Consider the following 15,860-nt stretch of genomic DNA (forward strand, 5'->3'; position numbering starts at 1 on the left):
TATAGGGGATATGTCAGGGGTGGGTTCTTTACCCAGAGAGTGGTGGGGGCATGGAATGCGCTGCCTGTGGGAGTAGTAGAGTCAGAATCTTTGGTGACCTTTAAGCGGCAATTGGATAGGTACATGGATGGGTGCTTAAGCTAGGACAAATGTTCGGCACAACATCGTGGGCCGAAGGGCCTGTTCTGTGCTGTATTGTTCTATGTTCTATGTTCTAAGGCACCACATCACCCCGTTCTCGGGGCAACAAGGTATGAGCAACAAATGCTGACCAGCCAGCAATGTGTACATCCCGTGAGTGAACAAGAAAAATTAAACCATAGTTTAAAAAGAAAATAATACTCAACGTGAACATTGAGAATCGATCGTGGAAATTAAGGAAACGACAGATACATCAGTCTTCAGAATATAGGATATAAATAACATCCCCTCAGCAGTTATAAACCTTGAGCACCTCGGGAAAATCACAAACACCAGAGAAATGGTGCTGAGTAAATGATGGAGATGTGGGCTGATAAGTGCTCGGACCCTGATGGACTTTTATTCTTGGCTCTGTAAAGAAGTGGCTGGTGAGATAGTTGAAGTGCAAGTTTTAATTTTTAAAAACTCCCTTCAAATGGTGAAGGTCCCATTAGATTGGAACATTGCAACCAGCTCTGCTTTATTCAAAAAGGGAGGGGGACAGAGATCAGGCACTACAAGCCTGTTGGCGTAATGTATGTGTTGGGGAAAATGTAAGAAGCTATAGGGCACTTAGATAAGATCAATGCAATCAGGCAGAGTCAATAAGATTTTGTGAAAAGAAAATCATGTTTCATCAATCTTTTGGAGTTCTTTGAGGAAGTAATAGGTGCTGTGGATGTCCTGGACCTATATTTTCAGCAGGTTTTGATAAGGCCCCACATCAAAAGTTATTGAAGAAAATAATTGCTCACGGTAAAGGAGGTAGTGTATTGGTGTGGATAGAAGATTGGCTAACAGGAAGCAGAGAGTTGGCATAATTTTTTTTCAGGTTGGCAAACTGTAACAAGTGGTGGGCCACAAGAATCAGTGATGGCTCTGGAGTGGTTTACAATCTATACAAACGAATTGGATGAAGGGACAGAAGATGTGGTTGTTGATAATGCAAAGGTAGGCAGCAAAGTTAGTTGTGAAGTGAATATAAGGGAGTTACAAATAAAATCGATTAGCTAGTGGGCAAAGCTGTGGCAAGTGGAATGTAATGTGGGGAAAATGTGAAATTGTCCACTTAGGCAAGAAGTATAAGAAAAAAAAATCTAAATGTTGAGAAATTTCAGAGCTCTCTAAAGGAGAGGGATCTGGGACCGAGTGCATGAACTGGAAACTGTTAGTGTGCAGAGAAAGCTAATAGAATGTTATCATTTATTGTAAAAGGAATTGAGTACAAAAGTAAGGAGATTGTGCTTCGGGTATGCAGGCCATGTTGAAACCACTGCTAGAGTATTGAGGACAGCATAGGTCACCTTATGTAAGTAAGGATATAACTGCAAAGGAAGCGATTGAGAGGTGGTTTACCAGATTAATACCTGGAATGGCAACTTAATCTACAAGCAAAAGTTGGTTAGACTAGGCTTGTACTTGCTATGGTTTAGAAGTTTAAGTGGTAACTGAGAGCCAGCAGAGGTGCAGCAGTGTGTGCTGATAGCACCTTTTCCAATTAGCCTATAGCTTGCAAGTAAAGGAGTCTGCTACTTTTAAAGGGTAAGTTCACTAAGGGAGCTGTTGCTGGCCACCTCAACTGATACTGGCTGAAAGTCCAAGCTGCACAAACCTGGCACCAAGGAAGGGAGCTGTTTCTAGATTCAGGGTTGTGGTGATGATGGCCTTAGTCCTGGAAGCTGAGAAACAGAGAGAAGTCTTGTTTGCACAGGATTGCAAGATCGTTTTCCAACGAGGTCAATTTCTGGAACCTAGCCAGCAGTGTCAGATGAAATTCAATGAACACATGAGATGACCTCAAGGTGAGTGAAAGCATCTTCACATGAAACAATCTCTCACCACGCCCACAACAGACACCCAGTAGCATTCCCTGCCTTGGCAACATGGTAGTTCAGTGGTTAACATTGCTCCCTCACAACACCAGGGAGCTGGGTGCTCTGGTATCCTCGCACAGATCAAAGCTGTGCACTTTAGGTGGATTGGCCATGGGAAATGCAGGGTTATAGGGTAGAATGGGGTGGGTGGATCTGGGTGGGATGCTATTCAGAGGGTCAGCATGGCACAATGGGCTGAATATCCTGCTTCCAAACTGTAGAGATGTTATGATCTACTCAGGACTCGGGCCTGCCATGCCAGCATCACTTACTGTCCAAGGATGTTAGCCTCACATCCAGTCTCTCAGTGCTTCCATACAACTATACTGCTGCAGCAGGCATGTCATCCAAACACAATACAATATAATCATCAGTTTTCTCCCTTCTGTCTTGCTGTACAGGATGATCCAGCAACACAAACAGTGGGGACAAGGAGGAATGCATCTCCTGGGTCCAACTGATGGTCCCAACTGCAACAGAGCCTGTTTATCCAGTCTTGTTGAGAAAGGATGGCTGTATTTCCTTTTCAAATCCTTCACTTCCTTTTTTGTTTTACATAAAATGAAGTGTAAGCTGCAGAGGTTGTGACCAGGGACCCTACTGCTTCTCACATCCACCACCACCACCTCGACCAATCAGCCTCCCCTTCCCGAGATCCTGCCTTCAGTGACCTATGAACTGTCCAGCCTGCCCAGTCACGGCATCTCATGGAGGTAAAGAGACAGAAACAGCACTGTATTGTTGAAGAAACCTCATTGCTCAGTCAGACATTTGTAACCACAAGCTCAGATACTGGCAGTGCACAATTTTCAGCACGTGCATCCCCCCAAGCCAGGGGAGTAGGCAGCTTCTACGCCAGTTCACCACAGACCAAGTTCAAGACTGGGTTCTGCTGGACAGGCCTACAAGAGATGGCTGATGGAATTTTGGTCCTCACAATTTAAGTTAGTTTTAATACTTCTATATTACTTCAGCCTATCAGTTACTAACCAAACACAATGAAAAACATAAGCTTTAAGAACAGAATGTAAAATGAATGATTATAATAAAGTGAAAGAAAATGTTCATTATCACAGTTAAATAATATCTTTTAATGCTTCATTGTAAAATGAACAATAAGGCTGCCAGAACTTCCCCAGTGTGCAAGCTTCAAGCTTTTATAACCATACTCGTGGCTGATGAAAATCCAGACCAAGACACTGGGTGCACTGACTGACTTGCCAGGCAGCCTCCTGTTGCTGACAAGAAACCTAAGGCCCCAAAGTGGCACAGCAGTTTATCCTTCCCACCATGGAAGTGATGACCAACTTGTGGATCCAGCCATGAACCTCCAACGGTTGCTGTCTCAGGACTGCAATACAGGGAGAAGTCATGGATCTATTGTTGCTGTAGTGGGCGATAAAAGGAGGCCATCGGATCCATGTTCAATGCTAAGCAGCCTGAGACTGTTATCATCTTGCTTGCAGATTTCGCTGTTTAAAAAGACTTGCAGCCTCTCACAATAGTCCATCAGCCTGCACTTTAGCTATTTACTAAGACTGATGTTTTGCTGCCCAGGGAATGATTATGTGGAACTCAAACACAGGTAGAGAGACAGGTAGCACTGAGGAGGCGGGGAGGCTGCAAAAGGATTTGGACAGGTTAGCAGAGTGGGCTAAGAAGTGGCAGATGGAAGGAAGAATTGATGTAAAATGTGAGGTCATGCACTTTGGTAGGAAGAATAGAGGCAAGGACTATTTTCTAAATTGGGAGAAAATTCTGAAGTCTGAAGTGCAAAGAGACTTGAGAGTTCTAGTCCAGGATTCTCTCAAGGTAAACTTGCAGTTGAGTCAGTAGTTAGGAAGGCAAATGCAATGAAGGCATTTATTTTGAGAGAACTTAAATATAAAAGCAGGGATGTACTTCTGAGGCTCTATAAGGCTGTGGTCAGACTTGGCCCGCAGTTTTAGACTCCATATCTCAGGAAAGATGTATTGGCCCTGGAGAGTGTTCAGAGGGTGGTCCCAGAGATGAAAAGCTTAACATCTGAGGAATGTTTGAGGACTCTAGGTCTATACTCAGTGGAGTTTAGAAGGATGAGGGGGAGTCTAATTGAAACGCACAGAATACTGAATGGCCTGGAGAGAGTGACTGTTGGGAAGATGTTCCCATTGGTAGGAGAGACAAGGACCTGAGGGCATAACCTTTAGAGTAAGGAGAAGACTTTTTAGGACTTAGTTAAGGAGAAACTTCTTCAGCCAGAGAATGGTAAATCTATGGAATTCACTGACACAGAAGGCTGAGGAGGCCAAGATCATTGAGTATATTTAAGACTGAAATAGGTTGGTTCTTGAGTATCAAGGAGATCAAGGGTTATGGGGAGAATGGGATTGAGAAACTTATCAGCCATGATTGAATGGCTGAGCAGACACAATGGGCTGAATGGTCTAATTTCTGCTCCTATGTCTTACGGTCTTAAACCTGCTGTGCTCTCTCAGGCTGTTGCTAGTCAACCAGTTGGTAGAGACCAATGGCACTCACACTGAGGTGGAACAGCCCAAAAGTAGTTTAAAGCCTGATGGTCACTCTGCAAGACCACTTTCAGTCTTCGATAGTGAAAAACCAGGAGCCACTGAGATAGCACAAGGCAGGCATAATAGGATGGGAAAGTGTGAACAGCTCCTAGTTTACCTTCAAAATAAAGAGTAACATTCCATTTGCTTTTCCCATTACCTTATTGTGATTCATGGGCATTTGCTCCCAAATCTCTTTTCCATAGCTTTCTGCAGCCGTCATCCATTTAAATAATATTCATATCTTTTTTCTTCTTGGCAATGTGCATAGCCTCACATTTCCCCACATTATCTTCCATAAAAATCATGCAGCTTGGAAACAGACCCTTCGGTCCAAACTGTTCATGCCGAACATAATCCCAAACTAAACTGGTCCCACCTGCCTGCTCCTGACCCATATCCCTCCAAACCTTTCCTATCCATGTATCTAGGCAAAATCTTGGCAAAAGACATTTGGATAATCACCTAACCTGTCTTTTTCCCTCTGTAGTAATTAGAGAGACCCAAATGGTGGTGGTTTAACTATGGCTCATCACACCTCAGGCAAGGGGAATGGTGAAGAAGGAGGGGCCTTCATAGTTACCTCAGCTGGAATAGGAATTGAACCCACACGGTTGGTGTCACTGCATTACAAACCAGCCAACTAAACTAACCCCACCCTTCTACAGACTCTTTGTGTTGTGCTGACCACTTGCCTTCCCACCTATTTTTGTTTCATCCATGAATTTGGTGATAGTACATTCACTTTCCTCATCCAAGTTGTTAATATATATTGTAAATAATTGTAGCCCCAGAATTGATCCACGTGGCACATCACTAGTTACAGGTTGCCATCCTGAAAATACTGCCCTTCAACTCTCTATCTTCTATTACTTAGCCAATGATCTATCAATGTAATATACTACCTCCAACACAATGGATTCTCTTATTAACTAGGCTTATGTGTAGCACCTTATGAAATATCTTCTAAAAATCCAAATATATTATCCCTACCATTACCCCTTTATCTATCCTATTTTTATCACCTCAAAATATTCTATTGAATTTGTCACACAAATGGGACTAGTTCAGTTCAGGAGACCTGATCAGCATGGATGAGATTGGCCAAAGGACCTGCTTCCATGCTGTATAACTCTATGACTTGCTAAGCCATGTTCACTCTGCTTGATCTTATTATTTCTAAAAATTTTGCTATTATATCCTTTATAGCAAATGCTAACATTTTCCCATACCAAACATTAAGCCAACTGTCCTACAATTACCTGCTTTTGTCTCTTTCCTTTGTTTAATAAAGGTGCAACATTGGTAGTCTTTCATTCCTCTGAGAGTTTTCCAGAATCCAAGGTTTCCTGGAAGATTACTACCAGTACATCTCCTATCCCTGTGGCTAATCCCTTTAATATCCTGGGATGCATCCCATTAGGTGCAGGGGACTTATTGGATTTAGCATCATTAGTTCCCTTTGCACTTTTCTCTAGTGATAGTTACTGCATTTATTTTGTTGCCCCTTGATTATTTAGTAACGTTGGAATGTTATTAGTACCTTCTACTGTGAAGAATGATGCAAAGAATTTTTTGAACTCTTCTGCCATTTCTTGGTTCTCCAATATTATTTCCCCAGCCTTGTTCTCCAATGGGCCTATGTTTACTTTGGCTTCACTTTCTTTTTTAAATATATTCAAAGAAGATCTTGTTGTCCACCCAGATATTACTGACAACTTTATCTTTAGAGTTAATTTCATTCCTCTTTATTATTTTTGACAGTCTCTTATTGGTTTTTAAAACTTTTTTCCAAACCTCTGGCTTACCACTAACCTTTGGCGCATGTATATTGTTTTCCTCTGATCTGATGCTACCCTTGACTTCCTTGGTTAACCACGTTTGGCTCATCTCCTTCCCAGAATCCTCCTTCCTTGCTGGTGTATATTTGTATTGTGGGCCTTGAACTATTTAATAAATGCCTGCCATTGTTCTCAACTCTCTTTGCTGCTAAAACCCCTTCACAATCCACTCCAACCAGCTCTGCCCTTATTCCTTTGTATTTACCCTTATTAAGCCCAAGTCCCCTATCCAGCATACACTCTATGCCCTCACCACCCTTGCTGCATCTTCTAATGGTGTTCAAAATCGAGAGTACAGAATCATCAGCTGAGGGTGATGGAGGAAGTAGGTTGTAACAGGCAGCAAGTGTCCCTGCTCGTATTGCACCTGATACTGTAACTTCATGGGGTCTGAGAAATATACCACATTCCCCCCACTTCCACTGGGTCGGTCCTATTAGTCAGACACGCACATATCAGAGATTGTGATGGCACAGTCTGGAGCATTGTCTGTCAGGTACAAGGTGTTTTGACAAAAAAAACTTTAAAATGAAACACGACAGCTGAATGGGAAGGCGAGTTACTGAGGAGCAGTGGTGGTGAAGGATGCTGTTCTAGAGGAGACACATAGAGTATTTGATTATGGGCAGGCAGTATTATAGGACTCCTCTCTAGACCTAAGATTATCCTTAAACTCTTTGTGATCTCTGATTGAGCCATCTTTCCTGTCTAATTTTTTGTGCTAGCTAGGAATGAAATGTTGTTGTAATGTGTATATACATCCCTGATTAGACATTATCTATCCACAGTCAGTGCTTTTAGTAAGGCCCTCCAATCTAACATTGCCAACTCACATTTCATATCTTCATAGTTCCTTTTATTTACATTCAGGACCCTAGTTTTGGTTAAACTTTCACTCTGCATCTTCATGAACAGTTCTACCATTTTCTGATCACTCTTCCGCAGTGGACACCACACAGCAAAATGAATTCATTCCTTCTCAGCGTACAATCTGGTTTAAACTGCTCTGCAGTTTGTTCCTGGGCATACAGGTTCACATTTGACCTTCTGAGCCAATATTCTTCCTTATTGATATTGATTTAATCCATTACTAACAATTCTACCCCACCTCCATTCTCTATTTGTCTGTTGTTTCTAAATGGGAGAAAGTGAGGGCTGCAGATGCTTGAGATCAGAGCTGAAAAATGTGTTGCTGGAAAAGCGCAGGTCAGGCAGCATCCAAGGAGCAGGAGAATCAACGTTTCGGGCATAAGCCCGTCTTCAGGAATGAGGAAAGTTTGCCAAGCAGGTTAAGATAAAAGGTAGGGAGGAGGGACTTGGGGGAGGGGCGTTGGGAATGCGATAGGTGGAAGGAGGTTAAGGTGAGGGTGATAGGCCAGAGAGGGGGTGAGGGCGGAGAGGTCGGGAAGAAGATTGCAGGTCAAGAAGGCAGTGCTGAGTCCAAGGGTTGGGACTGAGATAAGGTGGGGGGAGGGGAAATGAGGAAGCTGGAAAAATCTGCATTGATCCCTTGTGGTTGGAGGGTTCCTAGGCGGAAGATGTGGTGCTCTTCCTCCAGGCATCGTGTTGCCATGGTCTGACGATGGAGGAGGCCAAGGACCTGCATGTCCTTGGTGGAGTTAAAGTGTTCCACCATGGGGCGATTGGGTTGGTTGGTGCGGGTGTCCCAGAGGTGTTCTCTGAAATGTTCTGCAAGTGGGCGCCCCAATGTAGAGGAGGCCACATCGGGTGCAGTGGATGCAGTAAATGATGTGTGTGGAGGTGCAGGTGAATTTTTGACGGATATGGAAGGATCCCTTGGGGCCTTGGAGGGAAGTGAGGGGGGAGGTGTGGGTGCAGGTTTTGCATTTCTTGCGGTTGCAGAGGAAGGTGCTGGGAGTGGAGGTTGGGTTGGTGGGGGGTGTGGATTGGAGTGCTAACCTGCTGTGTAACTCTCTGGAGAGAGACTTTAAACCCCAAACCACTTCAGAGGTATGGGTGCGACCACCTGAGACACAGACAATGCCTTAATTCTATTGTAGTGGGTTTGGTTTCAGCATTGACTTAGGGGTAGCACTTTCACTTCTCAGTCAACAACTCACACATTCAAACTCTATTTCCGAGACATGACTACACAATCTAGACTGACACTTGAATACAGCCTTGAGGGAGGGCAGCACAATGGCTCAGGGGTTAGCACTGCTGCCAGGGACCCAGGTTCAATTCCCGCCTCGGGCAACTGTCTGTGTCGAGTTTGCACATTCTCCCCGTGTCTGCGTGGGTTTCCTCTGAGTACTCCAGTTTCCTTCCACAGTCCAAAAATGTGCAGGCCAGGTGAATTGGCCATGCTAAATTGCCAATAGTGTTACGTGCATTAGTCAGGGGTAAACGTAGGGGAATGGGTGTGGGTGGGTTGCTCTTTGGAGGGTCGGTGAAGACTTGTTGGGCCGAAAGGCCTGTTTCCACACTGTAGGTAATCTAATCTAATCTAAAAATGAATGTGCAATTTGATAGCTCTACTTATAACAGCTTCATCAAACAATAATACTTCCTTGCTGTTAACCATTTAGATACACCTGAAGTCATTAAAAGTGCCAAATTAATCAAGTTATTTATTTTTAAAGACACTTTAAACATTAGTTTCACTTGTCTTCTTACATAGGTATGAGAAGGAAATTCTGCAGTGTACTATTTGTGGTGGTAGAAGCAGATTCAAAAGCAATTTTCTAAAAGAAAGGAAGACTGGAGGGTGACTAATATTGTGCTATTATTTAAGAAAGGCTGCAAGGGAAATCTGGGAACTTCAAACCAGTGTGCCTTATGTCAGTGGTGGGTAAGTCTTTGGAGGAGATTCTGAGAGACAAGATGTACATGCATTTGGAAAGGCAAGGACTGGTTAGTGATAGTCAGCATGGCCTTGTGCATAGGAAATTGTGTCTCACAAACTTGACTGGGTGTTTTGAACAGATGACCAAGAAAATAGATAGAGGCAGATGAAAGCAGTGGACATTGTTTAAAGCCTTGCTAAAATCCATGTAGACAAAGTTCCACATTGTAGACTGGTTGGTAAAGTTAGATCACATGGGATCCCAAAGATTGCTGGGCAGTTGGATACAAAATTGGTTTGACTTTAGTAGACAGAGCATGGTGGTGGAGGGTTGTTGTTCAGGCTGGAGGCCTGTGATCAGCAGTGTGCAGCAAGAATCAGTGCTGGGTCCATTGTTGTTTGTTATTTATTTGAACAATTTGGATGAGAATATAGGAGGCATGGTTAGTAATATTGCGGATGACACCAAAATTTATGGTAATAGTGGACAATGAAGAGGGTTATCTAAGAATACAAAGAGATCTTGATCAACTGGGCCAGTGTGCTGAGGAATGGCAAATGGAGTTTAATTTAGATAAAAGTAAGGTGTGCAGTTTGGTAAGACAAACCAGGCCTGGACTTACACAGTAAATATTAGGGCCTGTGGAGTGTTGTTGAACAGAGATACCTGAGGGTGGGGTGGGGGGGGTAATGGGGCTGGTACACAGTTCCTTGAAAGTGAAGTCACAGGTGGAGAGGGTGGTGAAGGTGGTGTTTGGCATGTTTGCCTTCATCAGTCAGAGTCAGCGAGTACAGCAGTTGGGATGTCATGTTATGGTTGTACAAGACATTGGTAAGGCTTCATTTGGAGTAGTGCATACAATTTTGGCCACCCTGCTATAGGAAGGATGTTATTAAAGTGGAAAAGGTGCAAAAAAGATTCACAAGAATGCTACCAAGACTGGAGGGTTTGAATTATAAGAAGAGGTTGGATAGGCTGGGACTTCTTTCTCTGGAGCGTAGGAGGCTGAGGGCCATAGATCAGGTGAATAGCCAAGGTCTTGTCCCCAGAGCTTGCAAGTTGAAAACAAGAAGGCATAGTTTTAAGGCGAGAGCGGTAAGATTTAAAAGGGAATGAGCTGCCGAAGGAAATGGTAGAGTACAATTACAACATTTGAAAGACATGAATAGGAAATGTTTAGAGGGATATGGGCAAAACACAGGCAAATGGGACTAGTTCAGTTTAGCAAACCTGGTCAGCAGGGATGAGTTGGACTGAAGGGTCAGTTTCCATGCTTTATAACTCTAAATTGAGTTTCCACCTCAATTTTGGTAACGGCGTGGGAGCAATTACAACACTTCTGACCTTAATTTGGGCACTGTGATGCTGGCAAGTATACTTTTGCCTTAATGTCTTTGATTGGAAAAAGCCAAAGATAATTGAACATATACACAACTTGCAAAATGGAAGTGAAATGCAGTTTAACTGGAAATATCTCTTTAGACAATGGTGAACCGAAAGGCACAAAATAAGAAGTGAAAGATTAGTGGGAGTGACAAGGTCTGTGGTCTGTGCAATGAGGTTTAGTTGCTCACATCAGTAAGTAAGCTACACATTTATTCAACCTTGCTTCGTGGGAGGACCTTTACTTCTGTTGTTGGATGTCGGAGTATACAGAACAGTGGGGTAAATACTTACTTTGTTTGTTGTAGGTGATACTGGCTGGACCAATATTTATCACCCACCCCTAACAGTCGTGGATAAAATGGTGGTGAGTTACCTTCTAGAACTACTTGCTGCTTATAATGTTACAGATCGGTTTTGAATTTGGACGTTTCAATTTAAAGCTGGATTTCAGACCAAGGCTGATAGTGAACAGTGAGGAAAGTTATCTAAGACCATAAAGAGATCTTGATCAGTTGAGTCAATGGGATAAAGAGTGGCAGATGGTGTTTTAATTTGGATAAATGTGAAGTATTGCATTTTGGTAAAACAAACGAAGGAAGGACTTGTGTAATTAATGGCAGGGCCCTGGGTGGTGTTGCAGAGAGACCTGGGGAAATTTCTGTCCCAGGTAGGCAGGGGGGTAAGAAGGCATTTAGCTTGCCTTCATTGTTCAGACCTTAGAGTGTTGGATTTGGAATATTGTGTTGAGATTGTACAGTATGTTGGTGAGGCCTCTTCTGGAATGCTGCTTGCAGTCCTGGTTGCCCTGTTATCAGAAGGATGTTAATAAATTAGAGAGGGTTCAGAAAAGATTTACCAGAATTTTGCCAGGAAAGGAGGGGGTTTGAGTTATAAAAATAGACTTGATAGGCTGGGACTTTTTCCATGGAGTTTAGGAGGTTGAGGAGTGACCTTAGAGGCTTATGAAATCGTGAGGGTCATAGATAAGGTGAATTACAAAGGTCTTTTTCCTAAGTGGGGGAGTTCAAAACTAGAGGGCATATTTTTAAGATGAGAGGAGAAAGATTTAAAAAGGATATATGGGGCCAATCTTTTATATAGGGAGTTGTTACTGTGTGAAATAAACCACCCGAGGAAGTGGTGGATGCAGGTGCAGTTACAATGTTTAAAATACATTCAGATAAGTACATGAATAAGAGATGTTTATAGAGACATGGGCCACATTCAGGCAGGTGGGACTAGTTTAGTTTGGTAACATGGTTGGCATGGACTAGTTGGCCCGAAGGGTCTGTTTCTGTGCCGTGTGACTCTAAATCTAGATTAAGTTTTATGTAGGAAGCCGACCAAATGGTAAAACAATAATTAATGTAAAACAATACAAATTACTGTTGTATCCTGATTTTGCAAAATTCTGTAATAGCTCCATTAGGTTATTGATGGAGAGGAAAGGAAGGGAAGAGAAGGGAAGGGAATCTTTGGAACAGCATTCTTGTGCTCATCCTGAGTCTGTGTCAGCTTTAATACCACTTTTGTTTTAGGCAATATACAATTAGCACAGCTGTGCTATAAGCATACTTGACAGAGCATACAAGGGATTCCAGCATTATTTAATGCTTGAGAAGTAATTTGAGCAGAGGATAGATCTACCTTAACATTAAAATTTTATCAATTGTCTTTGTTGCTGAGCCTGATGCTTGTTCATGTTTGTTTTTACTTTGTTTGGGAATTCTGGTTATTACTATTTAATGTATAACCCTTTGTTTACATTATTTTAGAAACCCTCCCCACCCCAAAACATCCAGCCATTTTGCCATGAGTGAAGAAAATTGCCATATCATAAATATTCAAATATAAAGTTGGCCCAAAAGTTCTCTAATACATATTTGTCACGATCAATAATATGAAATTGATGGTATAGTGAGGTTTGTTTGTTATGTACAACATCTGATATTTTATTCCATTGACTGAAATTTAGACACTGTGTCCAACACAGAGCTGATCCGATGGGGTTTGTTTTAGAACAAAAAAAAATTTACAGCCCAGGAACAGGCCCTTCGGCCCTCCAAGCCTGAGCCGATCCAAATTCACTGTCTAAATCTGTCACCCAATTCCCAAGCATCTATATACCTCTGTCCAGATGCATCTTAAATGAATCTACCGTGACTGCCTCTACCACCTCGGCTGGCAACCCGTTCCAAACGCCCACCACCCTCTGTGTGAAGTACTTGCCGCATGTATCCCCCTTAAACTTTTCACCTCTCACCTTGAAAACATGACCTCTTGTTATTGAATCCCTCACCCTGGGAAAAAGCTTGTCTCTATCCACCCTGTCTATACCCTTCATGATTTTGTAAACCTCAGTCAGGTCCCCCCTCAAATCTCCTTTTTTAAAATAAAAATAAACCTAACCTACTCAACCTCTTTTCATAGCTAGCACCTTCCATACCAGGCAACATCCTCGTAAACCTTCTCTGCACTCTCTCCAAAGCGTCCACATCCTTTTGGTAAAATGGCAGCCAGAACTGTACACATTATTCTAAATGCGGCCGAACCAATGTCTTGTACAATTTTAACATGACTTGCCAGCTCTTATACTCAATACCCCGTCCAATGAAGGCAAGCATACCGTATGCCTTCTTAACCAATCTATCCACCTGTGCAGCAACCTTCAGGGTACAATGGACCTGCACTCCCAGATCTCTCTGCTCATCAACTTTGCCTAAGACTCTTCCATTCACTGTATAATTTGCTCGAGAGTTAGACTTTCCAAAATGCATCACCTCACATTTGTCTGGATCGAACTCCATCTGCCACTTTTCCGCCCAACTCTCCTCCTGTATTCTTTGACAGTCCCTTATGCTCCACCAATCTTCGTGTCATCTGAAAACTTGCTGATCATACCAACAGTGCCCTCTTCCAGATCATTTATGTATATCACAAACAACAGTGGCCCCAACACTGACCCCTGTGGAACACCACTGGTCACCTTTCTCCATTTGAGAAACTCCCTTCAACTACTACTCTCTGTCTCCTGTTGCTCAACCAGTTCCTTATGCCCCTAGCTAGAACACCCTGCACACCATGTGACTTCACTTTCTCTATTAGTTTACCATGGGGAACCTTATCAAATGCCTTACTAAAGCCCTTCCTTCATCTATCAACTTGATCACTTCATCAAAGAACTCTATTAAGTTGGTAAGGCATGATCTCCCCCTGCACAAAACCATATTGCCTATCAATGATAAGCCCATTCTTTTCTAAATACAAATAGATCCTATCCCTCAGTATCTTCTCCAGCAACTTTCCCACCACTGACGTCAGGCTCACTGGTCTGTAGTTACCCGGAATATCCCTACTACCCTTCTTGTACAGGAGTACAACGTGAGCAACCCTCCAGTCCTCCAGCACCTCATCTGTATTTAAGGATGCTACAAAGATATCTGTCAGGGCCCCAGCTATTTCCTCTCTCACTTCCCTCAGAAACCTGGGATAGATCCCATCCGGTTCTGGGGATTTGTCCACCTTAATAACCTCTAGCCTACCCAACACATCTTCCCTACTTATGTCAACGTGATCCAGGCTAATCAAACTTCTATCTCTAGTCTCAACATTCATCATGTTCCTCTCTGCTTTGTGCTACTGCCTGAGCTGAAGTTCTACCTCACATTTCCCTCAATGTTGCTATGTGTTATGAAACTGGGTCATTTGGCTATGGTCTTTTATCTAGAATCATAAAAACCCTACAGTGCAGAAGGAGGCCATTCAGCTCACTGAGTCTGCACCGACTCTCTAAAGGGCACATCCCACCTAGATCCAGCCCCCTACCATCTCTCGTAACTCCCTATTTCCCATGCCTAATCCACCGAGTCTGAACATTCCTGAACACTACGGGCAATTTAGTATGGCCAAACCATCTAACCTGCACACATTTGGACTGTGGGAGGAAACTGGAGCACGCGGAGGAAACCCACGCAGACATGGAGAGAATGTGCAAACTCTACAGCACAACATCATGGGCCGAAGGGCCTGTTCTGTGCTGTATTGTTCTATGTTCTATGTTCTACAGAGAGTTTGGAGGCTGGAATTGTACCCAGGTCCTTGGTGCTATGAGGCAGCTGTGTTATCTCTCAGATGTTGGATTGTTAAAGATATGAAGAACTATTGCATTATCATTTAATTTTTTTGGAGTATTTTAAAGAATGGGTTGTGCACTGTCTTCAGGACATTTACTCCCATTATTCCTTGTTCTATATTCTTTGCAATGCAGACTCCTAATTCTGTTTGCACTGTATCTGCTCAGGGTTGCTTTTTCTGAATGACTAAAACGCTTGGGATAGGCATTGTCTTGTGTCTTTCAATAGCAATATCAAAATTAGAGTTGTCAAAGGATTTCAAAAGGACGGATGGAAAGGAAGACTGTCTGTACCTTAGGATTCATGTAAACTGTGACTATCTGGTTTATGTGGGTATTGGAGAGTATTTTCCTTATTCAGAAATCATTGAGAAAAAAAGCTTTCAAAAGCTTTACTGCATGAAAGTTTATATTGAGTATGCAAAATAGGAGGCTATGTATTCCTGACAAAAAATATGAATTGTCTGAATCTTAAACTTTTTTGGGCTAAGTTTGAGTTGTGTTGAGTTATTTTTTTGGAGGGTTTCTTGCTGTGAGGCTTTGCGAGTTTTCATGGCATATCTTACTTGCCTCATTAATTACCTACCCCACCTCTATGGCTACATTCACATTTGATTGTACTCTCATCTTAACATGTTGTGTTTCTGGAACAACTCACCACCCCGCTGATATCTGCTGAAAGTCTATCATTCCTTGTACCTGCACCCTCTTTAAAACTGAGTTGTGCATCAGATGAGCACTGGGATTCTGAAGCTGCCCTGCCTGTCAGTAGACTGAATTGGAACATGGTGGACAAGCAGAAAGCGGCACTATAATTCTCTGACAGAGACCTGGAGGTCCTGGTGGAAAGATAGCATGGTGGAAAGGGGAGGAGTCGTCCTCCTGGGGGGAGACTGGCAGAGGAAGCTGTGCCATTGGACACTGCCAGCCTCACTGAGATCTCACACAAAACACCCACACACACTGCACACACCACACACACACACGTACACACTCACTGCACACACCATACACACACTGCACACACCACACATACACATACTCACTGCACACACCACACACATTTACACTCACTCACTCACTGCGCG

At 43.0% G+C, this 15,860-nt stretch overlaps 1 protein-coding gene across 5 annotated transcripts in view; it reads left to right on the plus strand.

Moving 5' to 3' along the window:
• Positions 1-15,860, plus strand: part of tlr2 (toll-like receptor 2) — a 67,600-nt gene that overhangs the window by 18,478 nt on the left and 33,262 nt on the right. For 2 of the 5 annotated variants that reach the window (XM_043700149.1, XM_043700162.1), the window contains exons 3-4: positions 2,456-2,767; positions 10,946-11,004. The gene's annotated coding sequence lies outside the window, so the exon portion shown is untranslated. Of the gene's footprint in view, positions 1-2,455; positions 2,999-10,945; positions 11,005-15,860 lie in introns of all 5 variants that reach the window. The other 3 variants (XM_043700168.1, XM_043700176.1, XM_043700155.1) reach the window with 2 other exon arrangements.

The sequence above is a fragment of the Chiloscyllium plagiosum genome, chromosome 1 (assembly GCF_004010195.1).
Source record: "Chiloscyllium plagiosum isolate BGI_BamShark_2017 chromosome 1, ASM401019v2, whole genome shotgun sequence".
Classification (NCBI taxonomy): Eukaryota; Metazoa; Chordata; class Chondrichthyes; order Orectolobiformes; family Hemiscylliidae; genus Chiloscyllium; species Chiloscyllium plagiosum.